Below are 6000 nucleotides of genomic sequence, written 5' to 3'. Positions count from 1 at the left end.
CGTGTCTTTAGGTTTTTGTTTTGTTTAAACTATTTTTATGAAAAAAAAGTCTCTTTTCAAGATCTTTAGGATGTAGAAATGTAGGCATAGGGTGTAGAAATTATGCAAGGCATTAACAAACAGAAGTCTGTGCCCAACTCTTTTCTCCCAGCTCCATCTCTTACATATTTTAAAAGCAGCCCTCAAATGTAAAACCATAGTAAGAACAATTGGCTGAAGAAAAAACAGTCCCTGGGAAAAATATCCTGAAGTCAAGGAAATAGTCGGCCAGATATTTATCTGTTGTGTGTGTAGTAAAATGTCTTCATTGATGAAAATTAATTATGTCTTTTTTTTTACCCAGTAGTCACATCCAGTGTGAGTCTCAAGAGCAGATGTTTCTTCCTCTATCTCACTAGAGAAAAAGAAGTCCCTTTCCTGTTCCTGGATAGATAATGTAAAGATCTTCAATGGAAAAAAGGTAAATGGATGAGAACATTTAAACAAACATGTGATAAAGACAAGGTACTTAATTTTATTTTTGGTGATAGCACCACTGTCTGCAAACCATCCCATAGCTGCTTAGTGAACAGCTGGATCAGCATTCTCAAACTAGGAGAGAAAGATTTACCCAAACTTTTCTGAACAAACCTACATATAACTAAGAATAATTTTTTTATTTTGTCAAAATTAATGCTTGGTGGAAACTTAAAATATTTCAGTTCCTACAGATCTGGAGGTAAGCTTCCTGGGGTCAAGATCATCAAATTGCCATCGCAAAGACAAATGTCAGTGTTGGATTGGAGGTCTAGTCCTCACAATTCTCTTTCCACTGACAATTCCAGCCAAGGTCATGTTCACAGTGACCATTTAGCAAGTGCTCAGACCAGAGTGAATAAAACTGGTTTGAACTGGTGGGCGGTTTAACTCGATGGCCCCTTGTTTGGCTTTCAAATCCTTCCCCCGAAATTAGTGCTGTCGTAAGTGACCTGTCTCTCCTCATCCTTAAGAGGAGGGTGCAAGTCCCAGGTGATTTCAGAAGCTTTGGAGTTTCTTTTACCTGTCTCCCTAAAAACAACACTTGATATCTGATTTTTTAAAAAATTATTTACTTGTGCCTCAGGAGAGCCCATCTTATTTGCAGTTCCTTTTCCACTCAGGCGTGCTGGCAAATGGGGAGTCCGAATGCTCGGAGCAAAGGTCAGTGAAACATCTGCTTTCCCAGTGTTGTTATTACCAGCATGCTCTTGCCCAGTTTCTGTTGTTCCGGAAATCTTTCAAGCATATAATGGGTAAAGTTCCCTCATATCTAAACCTTCAGCTCCAACTGACTCCCCAGTAATTTGTTTCCCATAGCAACTCATTTGGGAATCTTGACCTTGATGGAATGGCTAATGCGGCCATGTGGCCAACCCGGCTTCAGCGCCGCAGAGAGATTGCGAGCAAACCGTGACAAGTGTGTTTGTTTTTGTGTTTGGTGCTTTCATTTTATTAACCCTGGTTTGCTCTGGTTTCAGCAACAGGGCCCCGTAGCAACAGCTTTCTCTCAGAAATCTTAGTTTTAAAAAGAGACACATTTCTTGTTTCACAGGTTGATATAAAATCAGACACTGAGGGCGCCTGCATTTTCTGAAGGTTAGATGGAATCAGGGTGTTTCTGATAGCATCTCTGATAAGTTCTCTATGAGCAGTATTGCTTACTTTGCAGAGGCAAGACAAGAGCCAAGCAATTCCAGAACACAGTTAAATTCAGGTATTTCTGAAGATGGTTGTAGTGTATATCAACAGGATGAAATTCACATTCTCTGTTATTCCTTTATAAGAAAGTCTATCAGCTATATAATTAAAGAAACAGTTTCTTATTGTCATTGATGTGTTAGGTGCGAATGCAAATTTCCCATTGTCTTAAATAAGCCATAATTCTAAAAATACACTTCTTAAATTATCATTTTTCCCTCTTTCTTAAAGTAGATAATGTTTTTAGGGTTTGAAAAAAAATATTTTTATGAGTGAAACTTTTTTTATTATTCCTGAAAAACAGGAGCCACAGAAAATTGTAAAAAAAAAAAATATTTTGCCAGAAGATCAGAAAATTCCCATTTAGAAATGTTTTAAGTGAACTCATGAGCCAGCCAGTCCACTAGACTCCAGCTCCTCATGTCATGGAATGAATTTCCTGTTTGACTAAAATACCCAGAATATAGAGATGGTAATTTAATAGATGATGACAGCCTGGATGAAAAGAAGTGTCAGAATATCATGAACAAAAGGATTTGTCATGGAGTTTGACTCACAGATAAGAAGAGGATATATCAGGTATCAGATGTTTAACTTGCATAAAGCAGAGAGAATGCCTTAGTAGATTTATTAATAAAAAAAATCCAAACCCAAACAACAGACACAGATTTTTCTTAATGAGACACTGTTGAAAAAGAGGGAAAAATATAACTGAAAGAATTTCCAACATTAGGTGTTTGGTGAGTCCATTTGAAAGAAAACTTGTACATTAAGCTGATTATAAAGAAAAATGTATTTCTGATTCAAAAGGAAGGAGAATTCATGTTGGCCTGAATGCGTGTGACAGGGAACATACTTTCTCTTCAGAGCTACGCCAGGATTTACTGACAGGAAGGGGACTTGGATAGTATAGGGGAAATTAATCCCAGATCCAGTGTTAATGAATGATGGTTAAACTCTGCTTCATGCAACTGTTTCACTGTGCAAGCCTTAAAATTTCTTTTGGTTCAAAAGTAATTGTGAAAAAAAAAACCCCACAAAAATAGAAAGAAAGAAAAAAATGAACAGAGATGAAGCCATCATGCAACATCTATCATACCCACAGGATAAAAGCAGTGAGCAGCCTGTGAACAGTAATTGTAACATAGACCACAGTCAGCAGAACAGCTGGAATGAGAAATCAATTATTCAGCTAGAAAAGACAATGTGCAATTATTAAATTATGAGTAATTAGTATATGCTGGCTTACATCTTACAAGCCTGCACTTTGAGAAATGCTGTGACTCTGCAAAGAAAGCAACAGAAAGGTTTCCTGGGTCTGCCCTGTGCCATTGTTTAACAAACAAAAGACCCTCAGAGAGCACAGAGCTTTCTGCTTACACAGCTAAGATGCCTATCCAGTCACATTTGTGAAGCTGGCTTGCAAGTGGAATAACAAAATTCCATCACCTCTGTACAATAACATCAATAATATGTACTTAGTACCTTTCAAGCCAGAGGTAGTAACATTCTTTATACAAAATCATTAACATATATACTGATATAAAATCAGTAGCAGCAAAAAGACCCATCCTGTATCCCTGGGTCCTAAATCTTGTCTCGGCTACCTGACTGTAGTGCTCCTTCAGCATTCTCTTTCTTCCAAAATAGTGGATGTGATGTACTGATTCATCAAGGGTGTTAATTATCTTGATGACCTGAGCCAATGCTTGAGTTTCCTAACTTTTCCTCTCGCAAATGAGGTCACCTTTACTTTGTCCTTTATTCTGTAGTACAGCTCCCCTTTTCACTATCAGCTACCCATTACTATTGATTTTAAAAGAAAAGAACCTGAACAACAGCAACAATGATAAAATAAAAAGCCAAATAACTTTTCCTTATTCTTTTCTGGAACCACAGAGCTACCCAGAGTGAGAGAAGGGCGATGTCTTTTATACTCACAGCAAATCTTGCACTGCTAGACTAGCTGGGCACAGTTTCACAAGCCAGTGCCACATGGAAATGTGCATATGTTCTGAAAAGCACCATGTCATTTACACAGTTCAAGTGGGTGCAGGTGAAAATTAAACAAACATCAGCTCTAAGCAGCTTCTCAGCTTTCCTTGCATTTGACAGATTGGCCTATGGTGTACAGAAAAGGGTATTGTTACTTTTAATCTCCTTTCAGTGTAGGGAGCTACTGTTCTCTCTCCTGCACTGATAACACACAAATTGCTTATCCGCCAAAGCAGCCTTCACCTGACCACCAACTGCACTCTCCTCTTGCCAGGCTTCTGATAATCTCTTCCCACTCATTTTTCAGTCTGTTGTGTTCAGCTTAAGGCATTCAAATGTAAAAATAAGGATTTTTTTTCCCTATTTCTTCCCCTGCTCCCCTCCCCACTTTCCTGTGTATCTATGAGGTGAAAATCCACTGGGAAAAGGAAAGAAAAAACAGTGATGGTACTAGCATGACTACTAAAGCTCCAATTTCAAATCACATTGTGATTGTGAAGCTTCATATTGTGAAGCTTCACATGTGCTATGAAATAATTAGAGGGCACAAAGGAGTCCAGATTCTCAGTAGTGGAACCTGGTGGTATCTCAAAATCTGCCCCCATGGCTTCTGGCTTGTTCAGATGAAGCCATTTGGCAACAGCTAATATATAACTTTCTGGAAATACAAGTGCCCTCTCTTTCTTTAACTCTTGTCACCACATAAGTCAGTGAGAAATCCTTATCCTGAATGCTGTGTAGACATCTTCTGATAAAAAAAAATAAAAATTGAAAAGATAGGTAATAAAAGGTATTTAAAAATCAAAATTAAAAATAGCGAGATTATTTCTGAACAACAAAGACAAAAAAACATGGTATGGAAAATAAGAAAAATAAGGGTGTTTTTTTCTTTACTATGTAAAAAGTAACTGGAAACCAAAAAAATTAGAGGTATCAATTTATTAAAAGATAATATATGGAATTTAGTTTTTCCCCATGTAATTAAAGAGAATGAAGTAATTGGAGTGGGAAGAAGTTATATGCTTTTTACTTAAGGGAACTAAATCACAGTAAAGTCTTGCCAGTCAAATTTGATTTTTACTAGTTCTGTTGAAACTCATGTGGCTTCCTTAATATTGAATATTGCTTAATATTAGGTATTCCATCTCTGCCGTGTGATGAGCACACAGTGAAAGTCATCAAGAACTCTGCTGAATTAAATGAACTTTTCAGAAACTCTGATGCTGCAGAGAAGGGACCCAACTTAAGATCCTGAGGACTCACTCCCTGCTCTCCTGTGGAAGCTTTTTCACTGCAAGTCAGAATCAGCAAGGCACAGGCACAGCACAGCAGTGCAAAGAATGCAAAGAATGAGTCTAAGGACAAGTCAAAGGAACTAGCTTAAGAATGGCATAGCTGTGTGCCCAAGATGAGAAGCCAAGATGCAGAGGGGTGACTGCCAGGCCCAGGCACGGCTGATCAGTGTTCCCAGAGCTCTGCCTGTGCTGCTCTCTGCCCCTGCAGTTACTGCGAGCGTGTGCCGAGGCGCTGGCTGGGAGTGAAGGAGGAGCGTGGCTCGTCACCCGAGCAGCGTGTGGGCTGTGGGAAGCCCTCTGTGGGAGGTGATTCATCCTGACACCTATGTTAGCGTGATGATATGTTTTTCCAGAGATGTCCCAAGCATTTTACCATGTGCCAATCCCATTCCTTGGGAAGACTTCAAATAAACTGAGTCAGACAAAAGTCAGTCTGGTTTCTAGGGAAATATGACAAGGTCAGGGCAGTGATATCCTGTCACTGAGAAGTGGATAGGGCACGACTGGAGCAAGTTTGCATTTGTATTCCTGTGTCTGGGCACACAAATGGAAGGGAGTAGGAAATTCTGTTGTCTTTGTTCTTTATGGGTCAGACTGAACCATCCCAGAGCAATCCACCCCTCTTCTGACAGGATCTTTGGCACCCGCTAAATTCTTTCTCTGTTACCTTGGGGTCCTGTGCCTGCAAAGTGCCGTCAGGCATTATCAGACTGGGGAGTGGGAAGGAGCAGTCTGGCAGTGAGATGGACAGGACAAAAGTGAGGTCCTCATACCCTACATTAAATAAACAGAATTATTCTGCTTTCCTATTATCTGTATATAGTGGTTTGCAATAGCACCTGCTCCAAAATGATATGGCTACTCTTTGGAGGGAAAAAAATGTGCACTTGGCACCAGCAATGGTCATAGGCACCAATTTCCAGGACTCACTATACTGCTGATTTCCAGGGAATTATATCACTGCTACCCCTCATGAGACAGCTTGGCTGGTCTC

The 6000-nt window shown here is 39.5% G+C and overlaps 1 long non-coding RNA gene across 1 annotated transcript; it reads left to right on the top strand.

Moving 5' to 3' along the window:
• The first annotated feature begins 392 nt into the window (after positions 1–392).
• LOC119697903 lies at positions 393–5006 on the top strand. The gene is made up of 3 exons (XR_005255993.1): positions 393–460; positions 1124–1179; positions 4848–5006. It is a non-coding gene; the product is annotated as an uncharacterized LOC119697903 (long non-coding RNA).
• The last annotated feature ends 994 nt before the right edge of the window (positions 5007–6000 follow it).

Source organism: Motacilla alba, chromosome 2, assembly GCF_015832195.1.
Source record: "Motacilla alba alba isolate MOTALB_02 chromosome 2, Motacilla_alba_V1.0_pri, whole genome shotgun sequence".
In the NCBI taxonomy this organism is placed as follows: domain Eukaryota; kingdom Metazoa; phylum Chordata; class Aves; order Passeriformes; family Motacillidae; genus Motacilla; species Motacilla alba.
This window is presented reverse-complemented; position numbering and strand designations above follow the sequence as displayed.